Source organism: Patagioenas fasciata, chromosome 9 (assembly GCF_037038585.1).
Source record: "Patagioenas fasciata isolate bPatFas1 chromosome 9, bPatFas1.hap1, whole genome shotgun sequence".
In the NCBI taxonomy this organism is placed as follows: Eukaryota; Metazoa; Chordata; class Aves; order Columbiformes; family Columbidae; genus Patagioenas; species Patagioenas fasciata.
This window is the reverse complement of record NC_092528.1, coordinates 15,190,158-15,212,660: the sequence shown is the minus strand read 5'-3', so window position 1 is coordinate 15,212,660 and position 22,503 is coordinate 15,190,158. Positions and strand designations below refer to the sequence as shown.

Sequence of the window (22,503 nt, the reverse complement as noted above, 5' to 3'; positions counted from 1 at the left end):
AGAGATGAAGCTCCCACAGTGTTTAATTATTTTAATTGATGTAATTACTGTAAGTAACACTATCATTAGCCCACTTTCTGTTATTTATTTATTAAAAATTCAGGTGTAGCACAATGATATTTTTCTCAGGCCTTGACACCATCCATCAATAAAGAAAGATGTTTTTAATTACTCAGCAACATGGAGACAAGGGCAATAACTAATCATCCCACCTCAATAGGTGATCAGACCATTTTCTGTATATTATTACAAATGACGTGAATATTTTCTTTTTTGAAATACCATGATGCAGAATGAAAGAATAAGGGATTTTTTTGTTTGTTTTGTTTTTGTTATTTTTCTGGGAATGTACAAAATCAACATAAAAACGAATACTTGTTCTCTTTTGGCTAACATTCAAACCCTAGGGGATGGGTTTATAAACTGCTGGAGAGCATTCAGCCACAGAATGATTGAATTCACATAGGCTTCATTTCCCACCTTTAATGAATTACAAAAAATATGTCATAAACAGATCTTTGCCCTGTCACTGCTCCCCACTGGGACAGACAGGCTGTAGATAGACTGGAGGTGTGAAGGGGCCAATATTCAACTTGCATTGAAAGAACCAACCGAAAAACCAGAGGAGCAGAAAACCCTGCTCCATTACCTACAACATTCTCCCCTAGGTACAGCACCAATAACAGCTCCCAAGGACTGGCTAATAAGGCACGGGTTGCAAATTATCACTGGCACAATCACTTTATTCCCTTTTCCTTCCTCCTACTTTAAAACCAAAATCAGGTCAGTTTGCAGCCAGATAAACAAGATCTCGATAAGGACATGGCTTCACAGAGAACACAATGCATACCAAAAGTGATGTTGCTGGTATTGGAACCAATTGTACCATATCAGGTATAATCATCATACCTCTTTTTTCATGGAGGGGCTATTTTATCTCAGAGTGCTGTGCAGCCAATGTTTTGATGTTTTCACATAAACATCTATTAAAAGGAGAAGCTAAGAGGTCAAACTGTTCCTTAGTGCAGAAGAGAAAGCTCCAACAATAAAACTGAGGATACACACTGACCCAGGCAAGAAATTAGGAAAAATCAGAGTCAGAGCAAAATAAAGACACCCACTTGGCTGTGAGTATTGCTTACTCATGAAGGATAATCTCCCTGTTGCTCTTCACTGTGCTTCTCATCCAGCTGCAGTTTCACTCACAAGCAGTTTGAAGCAGACAAGTCTTTTGCAGTTGTTTGCAAAAATTCCAGTCTTTTGAGGCCTAGGAGCACGAAAGAAATGTTTATGCAATACTAAAATGAAGTAACAAAACATGAAATTGTAGTCACAAAACGTTAAGGGCAAATGTAACAGCCTGAACTGTTTCCTTCTGATTTTCTACTCTTGGTGCTCATGATTGCCCTGATCTCTGAGGGTGCTTGGGTGCAACTGAGAGCTGAACCTCAGCTGGTTACAAGTAGCTCTTTAGGAGGTCTGTCTTACACAGATTCAAGGTAGTGCAACAATATATACAACCTCTTATTTTCCTAAATTAACTGAGAGTCCTGGAGGTTCATAATCTCAAATTGCTGAGATTAAAACCCTGCTATAGGATTTACCTAGATCTATCCTTAATTATAATATTATATTGATTTCACTGTGATTCATCTTGCTGACTGCATCTCTATAGAAAAAAAATGTGTTGTAGCTGATAACTTAGGATCAGGGAAGTTAAAAAAAAAAGCATAAGGGAAGCAATATGTGAGCTGAGACTACACTGCATTCATAGTGCATGCAATGCTTAGGGTTCTAGCCCAGAGAATCAGGGCTACAGGAGACGGAGTGGTCAAGATTTCTTTACATTTCCTACAAGCAGTCGAATGTGCCAGAATGTGGCCAAAGCATAGCTAGAAAGAAAAAAAGCAATGTTCTCCTAGCTTTGGTCAGCTGAAAGGAGTGTGAATACTATGATAGTAACTAAAAATGCTCCAAACAAATATGTCTTTAAAGGTCTGAAGCCTGCATCAACCCCAAGGCTACATGTTATTGCTTTCATTGTTATTTCTAATAATATTACGGGTGAAGTAATTAATCTAAGATGATATTAATGAGAAATTATAGCAGAGATTGTGGGTCCAGAAGGTACTGCTGTCACATAGGATCTATGCTTCATATTTAAAAAGCACCAGAACTTTTTCTGAAAGCATTGATTTGATTATTGTATCATTTTGTTCACAATACTGTACCTTTTTGTTTTTTAGGAACAGTTCGTTTCCTCCTGTTAATTCTACTACTTTTCTGTTCCTCAGGTCTTATTTATTCACAGCCTTTGCACTAATCTAATTTGACTCTAAGCTGTCCATGTCCATTCATACTCTCAATTACCTTGCACGACCTGCCCTTTGAAGCAAAGCATCTTTGTATGCCCAGTGCAACCCCACTTCTGCACTTCGTCCATCACTGCCACAGTTTTCTTCCTGTTTAGAATATCAGTTCTCCACTTGAACAAATCTTAATGAATTTGGTGTCAAGCTGCTCCTCACCAGGCAGATGAGACCTGCAGAAGTAAAGCTTGATAACATTCCTGTGTTCTCTCCCATAGTGCCTTAGCAGAAAAAAGGCACAGGGATGGAGGATCATGTATTTGCTAAAAAATAATTCCTGATAAAGTAAAAATAACAAAAGTTCATTAAATTTCATTTATAAATCAAAGTGCTGTTATCCTGACTTTGGGAGCTTAGATCTCCTGCACAAGTGACTCTACCATTGTGACTTTCAGTAGCAACAAACAGCCCTTCTGCTTTTAGAGATGTTCTCTGAGATTATCAGATAGATGCTGCTGGACAGCTGGAAATCCTGTCAAAATGCTGACCATGGTCTGCAAATCTTTCTACATCACATACACATTAAGCCTGATACAATCTGTATACAATGTATTGCTGATCTGGGTGCCAGTTTGCATCAACAGCTCATGTACAGGTGGTTTTGCAGGCTGCTTTCTTTAACTAACATGTTAATAGTTACAGAATGGGAATATTTGTCATTGTAACAACTCTTTTGACAATCTGAAGAAGCAACATTGCTGTAAATAAGGCAGCTTCCATGATTAAGTATCCAGATCTTACAGTCCTTATTTAAGCCTATCTTTAAAACTGATGAGTAATAGTTTTCCATAAAGAAAACCCATTGTCATCGATAGCCGGGTTAGCGAAAGAAAGAAAGAAAAAAAGAAAGATCACAAAATCAACACAGACATAACTGTAGATAATTCTCAGTATACAATCCAAATATGTGCTGCCCATCCCACCAGCCACCTCTTGTGCTCACGCTATTTACACGTTGTGGACCCAACTTTATGGTGTTTAGGCTGAAGAATGCTATCATAAGATGCCTTAAGAAGGGTCTATTCCAGACCTGGCAGGGTACTGACTTGTCTAAACTGAGTTATGATGGAAGTCACAACTTTGATTTATTATTCTCTCACTTGTAGCACACACCATGAAATACAGCTCTACTGAAGTGATAATCAAATAAGAACAGCTGTTTCCTTTAAAGCCTTTGACACAGTAGAAGGTGGTGCAACTCACATAAGACCAAGCTAACAAAAAAGACGCAGTATATATGTACAGGGAACACACATTTGACTTCACTTGAGTTACTGAGGAGAGGTGAGGACAGTGAAATAGGGTCCATCGGTTAATGTTTGCTAACAAGAATCCGTTTTTGAACCAGTTTGTCATAAATGACCAAGCTGAAGGGCAGTGATACCAGGGAGAAAGACTGCAACTGCAAATGCAACCTTAATGCTAATCATTCAATTTCAGTAAAAAGTGGTGCAGAAGGTACTATGCCATGAACGTAGAAAAAGCGTGTGTCCATTCTCTGAACTGGAAATACTCAGATCTGTCATTCTTTTATGAAACTAGATACTATTATTCCTACACTGCATATACTGATAGTACACAGGGACAAACTTAGAGTAGTTGGTCATGTTACAAATTACAGTAACATAATGGTACACATTAAAGGAATGTCTCTATTCTATGTAACTGTGAAATTAATGTCATTCAAACATGTCAAATTTCATTATTTTATGGAACACTTCAATGTGTTTCTCCCAAGAGTAGTACCCTGTACATCCATTAAAATTGCCGTGGTTACAGTTAATGTTAAAGAATTTTAGCATCACAAATGACGCAGGAAGAGAGTTGCTTAATGTAATTTTCTAGTCATCTAAATTAGCCTGACACTTCTAACCAGTAGTTTGCTCTACAACGTGCTGTGTTATCAAATGATCCTTAACTAAAGTAATTTTGCTGTATAGTACTGAATTATGATGACAATGGTTCTCTCAAGCAAAGTTCAAGAAATCTCTCTTCTGCACTGACACATTTGCCTAAGTAATGAACAGAGTCCTTCTGGTCCACACACTAGAAGTACCACAAAGTAGAAATTGGTCAGAAACTATGTGTCATGTCTAAATATTCTAAACTGTGGGGAGAAATTCAATGGTATTTTATTTTTCCAGGCAGTGAAGGAGCAGGGTAGTAAAAAAAAAAAAAAAGTAGTCACAACTTAATGTTAAAGGTGTTACCCAAAGCAGAAAAGATATTTGAGAAAAATTCCCTCAAGAATATCTGGAAGAGCAAGGCCTCTGAAGAGGTAAAGGATGCATAAAATGTTGCTGAAACTATCAAAGAAGAACCCTGTCTATATAAAATACTACCACAGACTAGAATTTCAGTAATCCAAAAACTTTCAGAACTAGATCTGAGCTGAGTCCATCCTGCCATCCAGCTCAGGCTGGCTTGCTTGCTTTCTCAGGGGTAAAGAGCTGTTACCACAAAGGTCTTTCTCTAGCCAGAAGAAATCATGACATCCACAACTTTACCCTGAGCTGTCTGAGACTGGACTGCTGCCTGCACTCAGCCCCAACATGCAGTGGGAAAGATAGAAAATTACTTTCCAGAAGTTGGAAAGTGGCTCATACTCTGCTCATCTCCTGAGATTTTCAGCCTCTCAAAGAGTTGGATTAATATGATGGGGTCCCATCTTCCCCTTAATGGAAATGCTTTGGTGACATTTTACCTTTGCTTTGGAAAATCTGACACACAGGCATTTTAGAGAATACTATACCTGAAAATACAGAAAACTCTATTTAGCTATTATGTACTTTACAGAGATTAATAATCCAATTAATACAAGTACCTGTGGCAATTCGTGGCAGACAGAACATTTTAATCCTCTGTTTGAGCCCCCCCATAGTTAGCTGGTTAGCTGTGCTAGGCATGCGTTCCAACAGAAATATCACTCATAGCACTTGGTATTTTCAGGTGTGATGTGTTCTTGTTGGAGTTTATGGGACCTAAGTGAAAGGATTAGCACTCAAACTGTCATGCTGAGAAAGGGAAAACAAACCTCAAATTAGCTTATGGGAAAAAAAAAATAACAGAGCTCCCCTAGGAAAGGCACATTTTAAATTGCTTAATTCTAAAGAAAGTCATGCTTCAGTTACCTTACCAATGCTGAACAGGTTTCCCCCAGGTTCAAATTTGTTGATGTTGTTGTAAAAATAGGGCAGAAGCTGGCCTGTTGTTCACATCAGAGGAGAAAAAGGACCTAATGTTGTTATGGAAAACACAACGTACCATGGAGAAATAGACTGAGTGAGCTATCAGCTACTCCAGTTGAACAATTGAGGCTGCTACTTGGGCTCTCTATGAGAAAAACTACTAGTATGAAGGGGTGGAAAAAGTGTGCAGGACCTCAGTTCGTTCTGTGAGAATAAAAGAGCACCATGGAATCCAGCTCAGAGGAAAGTCCCTCTTTGTAGACAGGTTGGGGCATACATCCAGCTGTGGATGAGCACCACTTCATACCCTGAGTCTGTGGGCACTGATTCTGTCCACTTCCACGGCAACTTCACACACGCACGAAAAACTTCTGATAACAGCACCTTGACATTAGCTGCACCCTGGCTATAAGGGTGACCTTCCAAAGGCACCCCAATCACCCTGAACCAGGAGCAAGGGGACAGGGTTGTTTTTGTAGACACTGAAAAGTAACAGAGCACAGGGTTTACATTATCGCTTTATCAAAAAATATTTTTCACTCTTTTACCTTCTAGCACCTGTCATCAGCTTAGCCAGCTACACCTTATAGCTGATCAGATATTTATTTTCGTCTGATATTCCTGCTAGAAAGCAGTTTCAGAGCCCCAGATTTGCAGTAAATTTGAATTTTAATTCCAATTTTAATTCAAAGTGCACTTATATTCAGCCTTTAAAAAATGTGTTTCTGTGCTCAGCATTGCTATCCAGCCTAAGTAACCACTACCCCAGCCTGCCGTGTATCTCTAATATTGATAGCAAGCAAACCTGTCCTCCCTCAGCCTCTGTTTTGACAGGCTACACAAAGCCAAGGTTATCCTGATCTTCCTGTCAAATGAGCTCTCCCTTTCCTGGTGATCTCAAAAACACTTTTGTTCACCTGTTTCAGTTCATATCCATCACTCTCTAACACAAGTGGTCAGGTATACATGGTGAGCACCAGTGTTTCAAAAGGCCCTTGAAGAGCAGCAGCAATAATTCCCTATCACTGGGTGTCCTTCCTCATGTTATGTTCAGAAATACTTAAAGGTAAAACACAGACGTCTGGAGGAAACTGGAAGATAAACAGCCTGATGCCATAGAGCATCTGGACAAAAGACTGTCAGAGAAAACTGCCTTTAGAATTGCTGACCAAAATCCATGTCTAGTGTTCCCTCTCTGCACTGCTGCAGATTTATATCAGGATTTATATTGCTACTGAATTTACAGGCTCAGGCTCTCACCAAGTACTAAATGATCTTTAAAGTTCCCTTCCAAAACAAGCCATTCTGTGATTCTATGATAAAATATTGGGTGGGGTTGAAATTGTAAATACAGATATAGCACCAAAGCTTGTGTCAAAACCCTCCTCTCTGTAATTGTGGGGTTTGGATCAAGTCTTTACTGTTACTGCTTTACTTTTACATGCTATGCCAGTTGTGTATGAGCACTGTGCAGAAAAGGCGCAGCATTTAGTCCTCACATGACTGACAACAAACACAATTATCAAAATAAGTTTTAAAATCTTTTCTGGGCAGCTATTGCATTCTTTCCCTTGCACAGCACCTGCTGAGCTGTGACAAACAGCTGTGCAACAGAAACAATATTTTTCAGTTGCTTATACCAGTGTGTTGGTAACAGATTGACTGCAGCACCCCAAATCTTACAACCTGGTATCTCTGCAGTGACTTCAGTGATTGATAAAGGACTTTAACCTTCTGCAAATCTAGCTTTGTAGCATCATGGCTTGCAAAATATATTTTTAAAATTTATTTTAATTTTGTGTGTAAAATTCTCTTTTAAAATTCACATCTCATTCTACAATATAGCACAAAAAAGGACAGAGAAGGAAATGCATAATTTGTTTTTTTAAAAGAAGAAAAAATTCAAAAATTAACATTGCTGTCAAGAAATTGTTGCTCTGTGGCAGTAAGTACTGTTTCTTTCCCTAGAAAGTACTCTAAAAAGTCCTGTTTTGTGGTTATGGCATTTCCCCTTCTCCTTTAGTTAGCTGCTTGGTATCTGAAACATCATGAAATATATGCGTCTTACAAAATGGCTGTTGCTATGGAGACTTCATATGTTTAATTGGAGAAGAAACAGCTGAATAAGCTTTCATTTGCAAGCACACAAAAAGTGTTTTGAAAGTCTTAACTCAAGGAATGTTTTCTTCTCATTTGCTGCCCTTACATTTCCTATTTTTGTTTTGTTATATACTCACAAAACAAACATTCCCACTTATTCGGTTGTCTGTTTTCAAACAGAAAAGGTCTTTAGGAAATCCAAAATGAGGACTTTCACTTGAGATAAGAGTGGTGGGTTTTATATGTTTCTATACATTAGGCTAGGTAGAGCTCTGCTTCTTCCCTAGCCAGCAGTTTTCCCTATTAGAACAGCTGGGGCAAAAGATAAACTTCATCTCAAGAACTGCAGAATGACACAAAGAGGTCTGGTCTGGACTGCAGACTCTCCAACACTGAACATGGAAAGTTACTCTAGCCCTGATTCTGTCTCTGGATAGATAGCTAACAGGGTAAAGTCAGGGCTCAGCCATACAGTGAAGCCTGATGGCCATATGTTCTACCATATGCTTTAATATTGGTTGTGAATTTCCTTAACAAATTATTACAAAACTAAAGGGATATCTCGCTGTATTTAAACACAGGTTTCATCAGTGGCTCAGCTGACTGACCTTACTACTATTTTCATTTACTGGATTTTTATTTTTTTTTACTCAAAAATACCTGAAAGCAATTCGCAGGTTTCACAGAAGCAGATTATTGACTCGGTAGTTCCTGAATGCCTGGAATACTTCTAATTTTTGTTCAGTTCCTCTGTGAACTTTTTATTTGCATTTGAACTGTCTATTTAATTGATCAGTGTTTAATTCAGTAAAAAAAAACCCCAAAACTCTGAAATTTATCTCATTTGTGTTATATCAGCAGATGGATCATAGCTTTTTGATGTGATTTTGTGTCCTGGAAACAACAAGGATGGAGTAAACAATTCTAGAATTGATGCCTCAAGTTAGATCAAGGTACAGCAAGTAGTGAAATGAACAGAGAGCCTCAGAAGCAAGCGCAAGGTTGTAGAAGAGATGTTGAAAGCCTTTACTCTTGTGGTTTAAACATCATGGTTTTACTCGTGAAGAACACTGCAACTAAGTGAATATTGCAGTTACTCTGACGTTGTCTCAGTGGCAATAATGTTTTAAATCCTCAGAAAATCAGTATCAATATAGCATGATGGCTGCACCGTTAGAGGGATTATAACAATTATTAAAAAATCATTGCTTTACTCACTGAGGCCACATCCTCACATGAGAGACAAGGGTCTCAATCAGTTTAGGAATGAAAGGAAAGGTCACAACATGGGAACTTGCCCGGGGAAAGCCAGACATGAGGTACTTACCGCATGCTGAGACTCCCCAGTCACAGAAAATGTTCCTCCAGAATGGTGCCGTGCACTTCTTTTTAGGTATTTTGGGAGCCACTTACTTCCAGCGTGGATGCGAGGGCATCATCGCATTGAGTACCACACTGGAGTCTGCTTGATTCCCTCATGATGGGTTGAAAACAATTTCTTAATTTTTTTTTTTTTAAGAAATCAACAATTCAAATAAATTGGAATTATGTTTCCCACTCTACCATCATGGGAACTGTAGATGTGCATAGACAAGTGCTGGGATGAAGGATAATTCATGTAAATAAACTGTGAATTAAATAAAAAGAATACATCATCTATTCTGCACAGATTTCACGAGCAGTTTCATTTGTCTCTCATGAAAGGTCCCCAGTGTCCAATTGGGTTCATCCACATCTAAGAGAACTTAGACTGCACTGTGTAAACACTGGAGATTCATACTGTGATTCTTGATTTCCCAGAGGACGTACACTCCAAATGAAGCTATGGAAAAAAGGAAAACTTAAAAATAAGTCGTACTGCTCTGTAGAGTTTCAGGCAGATTTACAGAGCAGGAAAGATTTCTTTAAAATTATTTTTCAGATTAAAACAAATAAATGTTCTAAATCTATTCTACTATTATGATATCTTTTTCTACAAACACACCATTTTTTAGCAAGAGTTACCCTTTTTTCTTTGATAACTTGTCCATTCTAGGGAATCTGAGGGACAAAAATTAGTAATATTTGGATCATTTACTCTCCAAAAGTAATCTGCAATTTTGTAGAAAAAGAGTATAAACAGAGACCATATGTTCTGCAGCTCGAATTCCTTTCCATTGCCAGTTGGTCTTCACCTTGCCATTTCCCCTGGGCTCAGTGCAGTTGGCAGTGGGAAATAGGTGCTGAGCTGGTATTTCTGCTACCTGCTTCCATTTGCATTTTAAAATATGAGAGCAAAAATTGTACCAACTATCAAAAAAGGAAAAAAAAAAAGAAAAAAAGAAAAAGAAAAAAGGAAAAAGGAAAAAGGAAAAAGAAAAAGGAAAAAGAAAAAGGAAGAAAGAAAAAAGAAAAGAAAAAAGAAAAAAGAAAAAAGAAAAAGAAAAAGAAAAAAGAAAAAAGAAAAAAGAAAAAAGAAAAAGAAAAAGAAAAAAGATAAAAGAAAAAATAAAAAAAAACTTTAGAGGACTGCAGTCACAGATCTATTTCCAGCCTCCTTTTTTAGGTCTCAATTTCATATGTTAAATACTTTGCTTCATTTTAACAATTTAGATAGTCCTATTTGCTTCAAATGAGACTCTTGCATTTAAATCCCTGGACGAATCAAGCCCTTAATCTGTATATATTAAACAAACTGCATTATGCATAAGGAAACTCTCAGGACTTGTGGCAGTATTTAAGTCACTGTCAACAAGACTCACAATACACGTGTAAGACACAGAACTTTATGATTCATGCAGTGCAGCACAAAAATGTGTTTCTGTAGCAACAAAAGTTAATTTAATCTGCAGATGTGATAATATCCTGGAATAAAAGTTCTGGAAGATTATTTATCAAGATAAGTGTGATGTATACTTTATCTGATTTTCCTGTAAATTTGCCACAGATAACCACATTAATAGTTTCACAGTATTTTATGCCACCAGTCAAAATTCGTTTTAATGGACTGCCACTAAGAGTATTTTAATCATACATGGCTAAAATATTTTCAAAAGGTCTCTTGTAATGTGCAAATGGACAACGTGCAGGTGTGTGTGTTGGGGTTTTTTTGTCTGTGTTTTGTGGGTTTTGGTTGGTTTTGTTTGTGTTTTGAGGGCTGGTGAGCTGGGTTTTTTGGGTTTCTTTGTTTTTATCTAGGTTTCTGCCTTGAATTGTGGAGTTTTTTTCAGCTTACATGAAATTTAGTACTGCTGGTTTGAATAAAGATCTCTACAGCTGACCTCTACACAAATATACCACAACAATTAACAAAGCAATTAGACTTTGCAATTTTTTTATAGTCTGTTGTTATTTGGGTATGCTTTTTATCCACTATTGGACAGCCATAAGCAAATAAAATCTGATAATATAAAAAAGTATTTATTGAGATGTTTCACTTTTGCTCCATTTAAATTTACCTTTTTCTTTTTTTTTTTTTTTTAAACGTAGAAATACATACTTGCTTGTTGCAAAGGATATATCTGTGAACTTCTGTGAGCTATTGCTCAAGAACTCAAAGTTTGTGTTTGGAAAGTTTCTGCTTCCTGAATTACAGAATTCAGCAGGCAGAGCTCCTGTTGCGGCAGTAAATGACAGTTCGGATAGCAGTAGTTTCTAGCTCATATTCACGTAAGGTCACATTTGCAAAGAGGACATTCCATTTCAAAGCTACTTCTTAATAATTAAAGCAAACAGAAGTCAACTAAAGATATACTGCAAACCCAAGGAAAATACATATGCATAATTGAGGAGCCCAATTACTGTGAATGAAAAGAAGGTGCTGGAAATTCAGTCATACACCAAATCAGATATTTCTTTAGTTCCACTCTAAGGTCAGACCACCATGACCAGAGCTGTTGAGGTTTGCCAAGCTCCTCGGCCAGCAGCATCTTTCCAAGTACATGGCACTTTCCCTCTCTCAATACAATCTACATTGTCTTTCTAAATGAAATTCTGGTCAAAATCATTATCCCCATCTGTTCCCACAGTTATAACTCTGCAAATTCATTACTGGAGGCCTCCAGGCTGTTAAAATGGAAAAAGTTCCTGAAGAGTGGAAGCCAAAATGAAAGTGCTTGGTTCTAAGCAACAAGGAACAGGGAACAAAGAGGCTGATTATCATTTATACACACTTTCTACCTTGTTTAAGTTGAACTTAGCATGAACTTAGCATTTTTCTTTCTTGGACGAGTAAGGGGAAAGCAAACAGTGTTTACCTCTGACAATTTTTTGTTTTCGATATATTGATTTTTCTTTGTAATCTTTTTGAGTTGGGTAGGGACAGATATTTACTTTCACTAGAATATTTCCTTCACAGTCTAAAAATATATCTTATCTCTATATAAAAGAGCCTTTATCACAGCATCTAGATGCTTGGTAGAGTAATTAAAGACATGTTTATACTGTGTGCAAAAGGGTATTAATGTATTGCTCCAATATAGGCCTGAACATACTGTGTGTCTGGATAAAGTGACAGGTTCCCAAGTGCCATTTCTATCAGATACTGCAATGCAAATTGTTCACCCCTAAATTAATCTAGCTTTGATGAGGAGCAGACTGTAACATAAAGAACACAGTATCAATCTTTGCACTATTTGGTACTGCAGGAATTAAAATGAGATGAGTTCAGGATGGTGTTTTACACAGACCCAGTTTAACCCCAGTGTTTCCAGTGCAGAATCTTAGCAGCATCCCCTATTAGAAATAAAAACCTAGTGGCAGCAGTGATAGTTCATTCAAAGGAGACATCCTACCCTTTGCCTGCTGTGAAATCCTCCTCCTCATCATCTGACTTTTACTGAATTGCATTTGAAAATAAAGAAGTCTGTACAACAGAGAGACATAGATACAACTTAAAAATAAATTATTTATATTGAATACCTGGCTATTACACCAACGCTAGATATTTGGTGTCTATATAGCTCCATGTGTTTCTTGCTCTGTACTTTCCTACTGGTGTTTCGCAGTAGAGAATGTGATCAATAAATGGGCAAATATTCAGAAATCCACATTCAGAAACCTGTAGCCAAACCCTTAATATTTTCTTGGAGCTTCAGGAGCTATATGGCTTAGTAGCATCCTTGCAGGTAGAATGTTAATATTTTTGAGTGAATTAATGCAGAAAAGAACCGGTGACTTTTAAGAAAAAAATCCATAAATACCTGTATAAGTGAACTATGGCTTGCCATAATAATAACTGACTGTGCAACAGAGCTGGGCGATGAGCTGTAAATCCATGAGGAGTGATAGCTGGAAATGTGCTTCAGTTTCCATTATTGTTGGCTTTAATCTTCTGGTTGTTTTAGACTCATTTCTATTCCACTTGTTTATTGGAGAGTGAGTCGGAATAGTAGAAAAAAGCAAATGAATGTTTAAACTGTAGCATTAGAAAATTGCTATGAAATAAAATCTACATATTTATACAGAGACGGGAAAAGCTAGTTACTTCTAGGTATGCTGTCTTTTACTGGGGTTCATTTTCACAAATCAAAGAAAACTCATAAAGAAGCTTACTACAGAACTACATTTCAGGTCTGAAAACTCTTAGAGATCTTTGAGCTGCATAAAAACATGTATATGGCATGGAGTGGTATAGAGTATTAGAGACATAATTACAGCTATTTAATATGATCAACATGTTTCAACTGAATTAAAGGAAAATATGCAGTATTGCATCAGCAAAAGTCTAATCTAACTCATATTTCCTTTGTATGCAAGCTTTGTCATTTGATATGGGTTTTTAACACAATTTTCTGACAGCTGGATACCTGTTCAAGATCTGAAGACACCACTTTTACTAACTGAATACTTCAAAATGTGTCATGGGTAGATTTTCTTGCAGTGCCTTGGGATATGGCAATTTCATAACATATCTTTTCACTATGCAGTTAACCAAAGCCAGATTCTCAGATTATTTCTCTTCAGTAAGGTTAACTTCAGCAAAAGGCCATACAGTTAGGTGACATAAAGGTCAGTGTTAGCATGCTAATTACTTACACCTCTTGTGAGAATTCAAGTGCTACATCTCTCTTTATACTCTAGTAAAATAGCTATTATATGCCCTCTTTAGAGAAATGGTTGATGCTTTATGGCAATGGTAGAAGAGGAACTGTAGGAGACAGAGGATTAAAGACATTCAGCTAGCGTCTGTCTTTGGCTAGTCTTGGAAGTATCTGACCGCTGGTGCTGATTCAAGATCCAGCCTTCCCTGTAGCAACCAATTCAAATGAAAAAGTCACTCTAGTGCCCAAGTTAATGGCTTTTGAGTGTAGAAAGACCTCAAGTTAGGACACTCTGAAACAGTACTCAAGGTAACTTAGCAGCAAGGAGAAATCCATCCTACCAAACAAAAATACTATAATTTCATATCTCTAAAGGTACCTCCAATATTTGCAATATTTAATTGGTGTTGGTGCATCTACTGCATGTTTTATATTGACTTCTCATGAAAAATGTCCCAGTTGAGGCACATTTTTTTTCTCAGCACTCAGGGATGATGGACATACAGCAGGATGTCAACGATCTTTATATCTTCAAAATGGTGGAAAAGAACAAACTGACAAAAATAAGTCCCCTCTATCTCCATTCCCTACAACTCTGTAAGCTACCAAACATAAGCAGTTGTTGGCTTTTGCTAAGCTCAATTTTGAATCTTAATGAGTAAAGCCTAAGTGAGATCAAGTGGAGTTAAACATTTACCTTTGGGGCAATAAATTCCACTCACAGTTTGGCAGCCACATCTGTAATGACAAATACTTCTGAAAGAAAAAAAGCCCTCCACTGTTTGCTCTAGATGCAAAAAAGATTTGATTGAGGCTATAATGGCTTCAGCAGAGGAGATCCTTTAAGTTTGAAGAACAGAGAAGCTTGTAAGGCTGTATGGTGAATCCAAGCTGGTTTAGTGCAAGTCAGCCCTGTGCAAGGCTTTTATAGATTGGTGTATTAGTATCCACACGGCAAGCCAATATATATTAAAGACAAAACTGGTGATGTCAGCAAGTCCTTTCTTCTCTTCATCCATCTCCTTTTCCAGTTAAAATACATAGTAACAAGGTGCTCATCCTTGATCTAAGCTCTCCTCAGCTGAGATTAGCTTTTGTAAATTAATTATGACAGTAGTCAGCACAGGCTTTGGTTGTAAGTTTAATAAGGATGGACATGATTTGAAAAGTTGTTTATACTTCTCAAGTTCCCAACTAAAACACACCCAGTTTCCAGTGTGCCCCAGTGCTCCTCAGTACTCAAGCCTCTTGAATAGTCAAGTGAAATAACTGCCATAGAAAAAAACCTTTCAATATAAGAAAACATGAAATAATGTGCTTCTAGAAGGTCAAGGAATATGTTTCAACCCTCTACTCACCTATGCACTTCAAGGTTGCTCTGCATACTTTACAGTAGTTTGCACAGGTCTGGCTGTTACTTCAAGGACTGGTGCAGTCTAAATAGCTTGGCAATATTGTGTACTGATAACTCGATCCTTGCTTCCCTTCACCAATTGCTTATAAGTCTCCATAAATGCACTTACTGTTCACAACTGCCACAGAAAAGTCTTCTAGGGAGTTTTCAGTTTCTTAACAGTGTTTATCTAGCCACTTTTCAGCTTGATGGTTCCTTGGCCTGTATTGCTATTTTTATGGGTTTATGGGGATGTATAGCTATTTTTGCCCAAGGATGCTGAGTGGACAGCTTATGTGTTTAAAGCAGGCAACTAGCTACATACCTTTCTCTTGGTTTCCTGAGGCTAAGGAATGAGACACTAATAGGATACAAATATGCTCTGGGCGTAGGATAAAGACTATTTTTACTTACAGGCTGATGTATTTTTAACACATTTTAAACATGGAAACACTGATCCACTTTTGATTTGACAGGCAAGATGGCTTGGAAACATCTGTCTTGTTTGAATAGAAGTGGTAGTTCTGGTGGAGCTTAGTATACATCCATTAAAAATGTTAAACAAAACATTTTCTATATGTCCTCTCCATCGTAGAAAATTAGAGTTTAAAACTAAAAGCAATCTAATAGAAACAGAAGATGATCAGTCTGTCTTTAATTCTCTAAAATAAAAGTAAATTTTTACACTTTTCTATATAATGTGGAAGGTCCTGAACATTTCTTTATGACATTATTTCTTGCAAAACATTACTTTTTTTTTTTTTTTCAAGAAATGCAGACATTACAGATTAACAGAGAAAACTTTTCATACAATGACATTTATTCAGCACATATAATTTGTTCCTGCTGACAGCTGGAATTAAATTGACTGCCACAGGAAAGCATCAGGAGGAAAATGTGATCTATACTGACTTCTAAATCTGGAAAATCTTCATGCTTCCTTCAGTACAGATGCTCTGATTCTTAATAATTCAGAGAGAAAGGTATCCTGACAACTCTGCATGCTCTCCTGAAACAGCCTGTTCTCCTTTCCACACGCACACGGGAAACACAAACCCATCATTCATTTACCTGAAATGGCCTCTTCTTTGTCTTTTATTCCTCTGAACTCTCAAGGACATATTAGTCATTTAATAAATGAGGACCTGTGGGCTTTCCATGACACAGCAGCGATAGTGGATTAGCAACAGTATTAATTTTCCAGATGGAATCAACAGTGCAAGATTTTCACTATGAAATTCTGGTTATGTGAGAGGCAATGTCCACTTCCAGACATCTGCTTCAAGACACAGTACTTTCAATCACCTCCAGCCTGCGCCAAGCTGTATTCTCATCCTTTCCTTTTCTGTGGTGCAGAAGAATGGTTATCCTCTATGACCTAAAACATGGACATGAAATAACTCAGAAATATTGCACTGAGCCGTGGTTACTGCTGCCACAGGCTCTGCCTAGGGCACTGACACCACCAACACATGGTAAGTGCCAATGTCAAATGCTTCATCTATAACTGTGTTGTTCTTATGCATGACATGTAAGTGTCTACAGTGCTAGATTTTCTGCTGCAGAAAAAGCCTTGACACTGTGTGGGCACTGTTCAGCAATACACAAACCACTGGTGTTTAATCAACACTTTTAGCTACAAATCCAGAACACAACACCATACAAGCTGTTACGGAGAAAGTTAACTCCATCCCAGTCACCACCAGTACACTCATGGCTTTTATAATAGCTGCTCAGATTCACAATTTCTGTGCTTAAAGGAGGGCCAAGATCGTTTCTTCTACTATAGCAAAGTATATATATTAAAGACCTTTTCAATAAATCAAAACCATTGCTATTGCTCCATTCCCAAACTAAAGAGTAAGCAGAGGTTTTTTAAGTAGGAATGTGAAGGATAAAGTGAGCAATAGTTGCAACTGGTTGAATTAATGCAGATTATTTTCTGCAGTTATTCAGAAAAAGGAATCAAGTAAGACAAGCTGCCATCCAACACCAGGAGACTGCCCAGGGGGTAGTTTTTGCAGAAACAGATTTCTGCAAACACAGGGCTCCCACCACTTTGGCCTCCAACCCCCTTTAGCCTCTGTTTACAGCCTTCAATCCCTTCCAGCCTCCCACCATTTTAGGGACACCAATCCACTTTCATCCTCTACTTCTTTTATGTCTTTGTCTCATTTTGTCCCACATTCCCTTTCAGCCTCTGTTTTATTTTGGGACTCCAAAACCTTTCAGCTAACCACCCCCTTTTGTCTCTACTTTATTTCCAGCCTCGCACAAACTTTGAGCCTCCCACTCCTTTCTATTGCTACAGTTTTTTTCTGACCTCCTCTTCCTCTCAGTCTCTGCTTTACTCTGGGCCTCCTTTGCAGCCTCCACTTTAAGACCTCCCACCCCTTTTGACCTCTGCTTTTTTTCTCACCTCCCTTCTCCCTCCCCAGACCTTTGGACCTCTACTTTATTGCCAGGCTCCAGCCCCGTTTTGAATGATAACCCACTTTAGACTTTATTTCTAGGCCTCCCACCCACTTCAGACTAATTTATTTCTGGTCTCCCATGACCTTTGAGCCTCCCACTCCCTTTCAGTCACAGCCTGAAATGTGGTGGGAGGCTGGAAGTAAAGTAAAGGCTAAGAGGTGTGGGAGGCTGAAAGCGGGTGAGATTGTGGAAATTGTTCATGTAAGTAATATTAGCTTTAAAAGCTCATATAGCCCCTAGGTGCTCTTCTGAAAATGGAAAACCGCATCAGTGGTCAACATTAACCAAACCATGTGTTACTGGTGCCTTTCTCATGCAGTAACAGCTTGCAACCTCTTGATCAACACAGACTTACTAATAGTCTGCTCCAGATACCAAGTGCAGGAACAAACACCTTTCTGCTCTCATTTGTATTGCTGTGTAATGGCCACTGTCTCTGATTTTTAGCAGTGGGACAGTAAGGATTAACTGGGCTCCACAGTCTGTGCTGACCACTCTGTTGAAAATGTTTTGTCATAACATTTATTTCTTCAATACATTGACGCTCAAGCATACTGAAATTTCTGCAATACCTTCAAGGAATCTCAAAATTAATGTTCCTCCTCCTTGGATAAATATGGTAATAAATACAGAAATGACTGATAGAAATAGAACAAGGATTTTTTTTTTATTTTTTTTCTTCAATACAGCAGGGTATTTCTGCTTTATAAAAATATTTTTTTACCTTGGGACTTTTAAAAATAGGGATATAAAATAGTTACTTAAGAAAAGAAGAGAATAAAAAACCTCAAAACAAAACCAAACACATAAACACACACAAGATTAACACTTGATGCTCAAGTTTCTGAACTACAGAGTTGGAGATTATTAGTGAAATTTTCTCAATGTGATGTCCCTTGTAACTAATGGTAACTTCTGTTATACACATTAAAATAGACTGCTGGTAAACAAGCACAAAACCCACTTTATTTCAGTCATTAAATATAGTTCATCTGATGCTTTTATGAACCTGTTTCTGACAGTACAAGACATCAAAAATTTAAAACTGGGACACAGACCTTTCTTCCTTTTTGACAACTAATCTATACAGCCAAGAGCAATTGCAGTTCAGTTTTAAAAATCGTTTGTGCTCCCAGCATTGATGAAAAAACTGTAGAGCAGATATAAACTGTATTTCTGATTTTGCTGCTCTCTCAGAAGAATCAGAAATCAATTTGTCTCACAAGGCCAAATTTTACTGTTTCAAATTAAGAATTTATGTTTATCTCAGTGGGAATGCTATGTGCTAAAGCCTGTAGAATTTAGCCTTGTTTATGATCTATTTTTATCTCTCTCAACCCCAGTACTATGAATCCTAAACTTTTTGTTAGTGTTCACTTGTTGAGGAATTGCAACATCAATTTGTAATAAAGAAATCTGGAACAGTTTTGATGGAAGAAATCTGAAAGACTGCTTTTATACCACTGGAGTCAAATGAAACTTTCCTATTAAAAGCAACAAGTGCAGAAGCAAAGCAAGAGTCTCCTCTGAGACACACCAGCCTTGGAGAAACACTTCAGAGAGGAGGCCAGACATGTACTTTCTCTCTTAAAAATGTTTGAATGAGTGGCATTTATCGAGGATATTTGACTGGATTGTAAGTATTTGATCATTGCTCCAGCCTTTTACTTAAGACAAATAACTTATTTTTCAATTTGCAGTTTTTCCTGTTCACAAGCAGGACTGACATTCACAATAGCCCTGCAAAATTGCCGTATTCAATGTCCCAGTGTTCAGTGTCCAGATATGAAACATCAGCAGAAAAGACAGGAGCTGGCAACGTGTATAACTGGGAACCTGCCCCCACTCCTCATGTGCCACTTATTGCTACTGCTCTTCAAAAATACTCCTTGAAGATTTTGCCCCATTTCTCAGTGCTCCATAGACAGAGGCATTAACAGGAGAGGCATAAGGGCTGAAGAGTCTCACTGGAGTCCCACCAGACCATGCTGACATGAAAGACTTCCCTGGATTCCACCTCGCATCCTCTGAATTGCAATTCCCAGGAATCAGAAGCACCATAGAAATCATTAGCACTTTTTAAAAGCAGCTGGTTTACTCTTCACTAATTTGTTCGATATTTTGAGGGATTTAACAGGTCTCCTGGCTTTGCAAATAGCCAACCAGGTATTGGGAGGCACTGTGACTGTTTTTCCTCAAAATCTGCATAGTGTTTGTTACAACAGTGGGTGGCACATAGAGAGGCAAGACTGGGTAGAGAAGGGGCACCAGACCCCTGAGGAAAGGTGCTGTCTTCACAAATATACAAATTCTAGGTAGAATATCAGCCTGTTATTTTATTTTTTGTTCTGCTGAATTCATAGCAAAAAGAGAAATGTGTCATTAATTTAGACTTGACCTTACAGGTCAATATTGATGTCCCTTGATGGCGCAGAGATGAAATCTGTTTGAAAATCTGTCATAGGAGGCTACAGTCTGGACAAAAGGGTGGCATGGGTGCAGTAATGCGACACCAAGGAATTCAGCAATGCAGTCGATAGCATTTGCAATGACAAAGCACCCTGTAAAATGCCTTGATAGGAAGAAACTGTCCCTTTTTAACCAGAAAAATAGAATGTAATATGCATTTGGTATTTTTTGCTGGTGCTAATGTATGCCATATTTTTATTTGATCTAAGCATTTAGTGTAACCAAAATTAATCATATTAATTTCTGCTATTTGCCTTAGTAAACGGAACATAATCAAGACATAAAAACACACAGCTCATTTTCTGTAGAGTGCAACAGTGCATTAAAGAAAGATTGATTATAACAAATACTAAGCTTGATGCAAAAAGACAAAGAAATTTTAAACTCGAACCCACCTTTCTTCTAGCCTAATATATACATATAGCAACAACATTCTTCTGTTGCCTTTAGATTTTTGCTTTCAGTGTAAGATCTCTTTCCATGCTGTGCCTGACTTACCCCTCAGTCTTGTTGACACGAAAAAAAAAAAAATGAAAGCAGTTTTGATAGGGATAGTAAGATGTGCCTCAGCCTTAACCCAGTTTCTGATGATTACAGACAAATGACATAATGGTGAAAAATTATCTATTTTAGCCTCAGAAAATAAATCTTCTTCTGAAAGTCACCGTGAATTTCTTTTTGTCTGGGAGTGACCAAGCAGGACTAAAAGATCTCTGCTTTTATTGATTATAGCTGTGCCTTCCTACCATGTTCTTTACCAACTGGCAGCTGGTAGAAATTTATGAGAGACAGAAAGCAAGGCAGGCAAAGAAAGACAAAGAAAAAGATGATACCAATTTCATAAGTGTAAAAAAATTTTTTTTGGAAGCTTCATGTTACAGAAGGGAAATGGAAGCAGAGAACTCAGTGACACGCAAATATACGCTTCTATCCTGTAACTGTTGATAAGAACTCAGATGTTCTGGAAACACTCACAGCCTCAGCAATTAATCGAATGATTCACCTGTAAACCGCAGTTGTTTGCACTGGCATTAACACTGGCATGTTTAATGTGAGACAAAATTCAAGACTCTAAACTTCTTCTGCCACATAGCTTTCATCAAATCCAGTTATTTAATACTTACTGCAAACAAAAATAAAAATCTACCTTCAGTTTTAAATTATTCATATGTTTGGATTGTAATAATGATTAATCCATATTTTTGATCAGGTTGCAGAATCACAGAATGTTAGGGATTGGAAGGGACCTCAAAAGTTCATCCAGTCCAATCCCCACGCTGGAGCAGGAACAACCAGATGAGGTTACACAGGAAGGTGTCCAGGCGGGTTTGAATGTCTGCAGAGAAGGAGACTCCACAACCTCCCTGGGCAGCCTGTTTCAGTGTCTGTCACCCTCACTGAGAAGAAGTTTCTTCTTGAATTTAAGTGAAACCTCTTGTATTCCAGTTTGAACCCAATACCCCTTGTCCTACCACTGGTTGTCACCAAGAAGAGCCTGGCTACATCCTCATGGCACTCACCCTTTATATATTTGTAAACATTAATAAGGTCACCCCTCAGTCTCCTCCAAACTAAAGAGCCCCAGCTCCCTCAGCCTTTCCTCGTAAGGGAGGTGCTCCACTCCCTTAATCATCTTTGTTGCCCTGTGCTGGACTCTCTCCAGCAGTTCCCTGTCCTTCTTGAAATGAGGGGCCCAGAACTGGACACAATATTCCAGATGTGGTCTCACCAGCGCAGAGTAGAGGGGCAGGAGAACCTCTCTGACCTACTGACCACCCCCCTTCTAATACACCCCAGGGTACCATTGGCCTTCCTGACCACAAGGGCACAGTGCTGGCTCATGCTCATCCTGCTGTCCATCAGGACCCCCAGGTCCCTTTCCCCTACACTGCTCTCTAATAGGTCATTTCCCAACTTATACTGGAACCTGGGGTTGTTTCTACCCAGATGCAAAACTCTACTCTTTCCCTTGTTATATTTCATTAAATTTTTCCCTGCCCAACTCTCCAGTCTGCCCAGATCTCACTGGATGGCAGCACAGCCTTCTGGCGTGTCAGCCACTCCTCCCAGCTTGGTGTCATAAACATTTTTCACAAGACTGTCTCCTATCTTCTACTGTTCTGTTCTGCAGGTGAGTTAAGTGTTGCCAGGGAAGAAGCATTTGAAATTAATTTACAATAGATGACTGTGATAGGCAAAAGCTTTAACAGCACTGTGAGAACAAACTCAGTGAGCCTTCTGGCCAGCTTTTACTGGGCAACATCCTAGCCTGCATCTGGTACTAAAACCCACTGGGATTACCGAAAGGGTCAGGGTAATTGAAGTCTATTACAAACTCTTTTGTTTATGCATGCCTATTACATGTTTTGCCTGTACCATAAATAAAGTAGGTAATAATTCAAGTAGCTGAAACTAAATGATTCCAACACAACAAAACCAAAATACTGTTTTACTAAATTTTCTACATTATCCTACTTTCTATAATAATA

General features: G+C 38.1%; 1 long non-coding RNA gene across 1 annotated transcript in view; it reads right to left on the bottom strand.

Annotated features, from left to right (window-relative positions):
- Positions 1–1,140: 1,140 nt before the first annotated feature.
- The window catches only part of LOC139828636 (uncharacterized), a 153,180-nt gene continuing 131,817 nt past the window's right edge, over positions 1,141–22,503 (bottom strand). The window contains exons 3-4 of the long non-coding RNA XR_011740495.1: positions 2,371–2,542; positions 1,141–1,267 (exon numbers count right to left, since the gene is read on the bottom strand). This is a non-coding gene — a long non-coding RNA (uncharacterized lncRNA). The remainder of the gene's footprint in view (positions 1,268–2,370; positions 2,543–22,503) is intronic.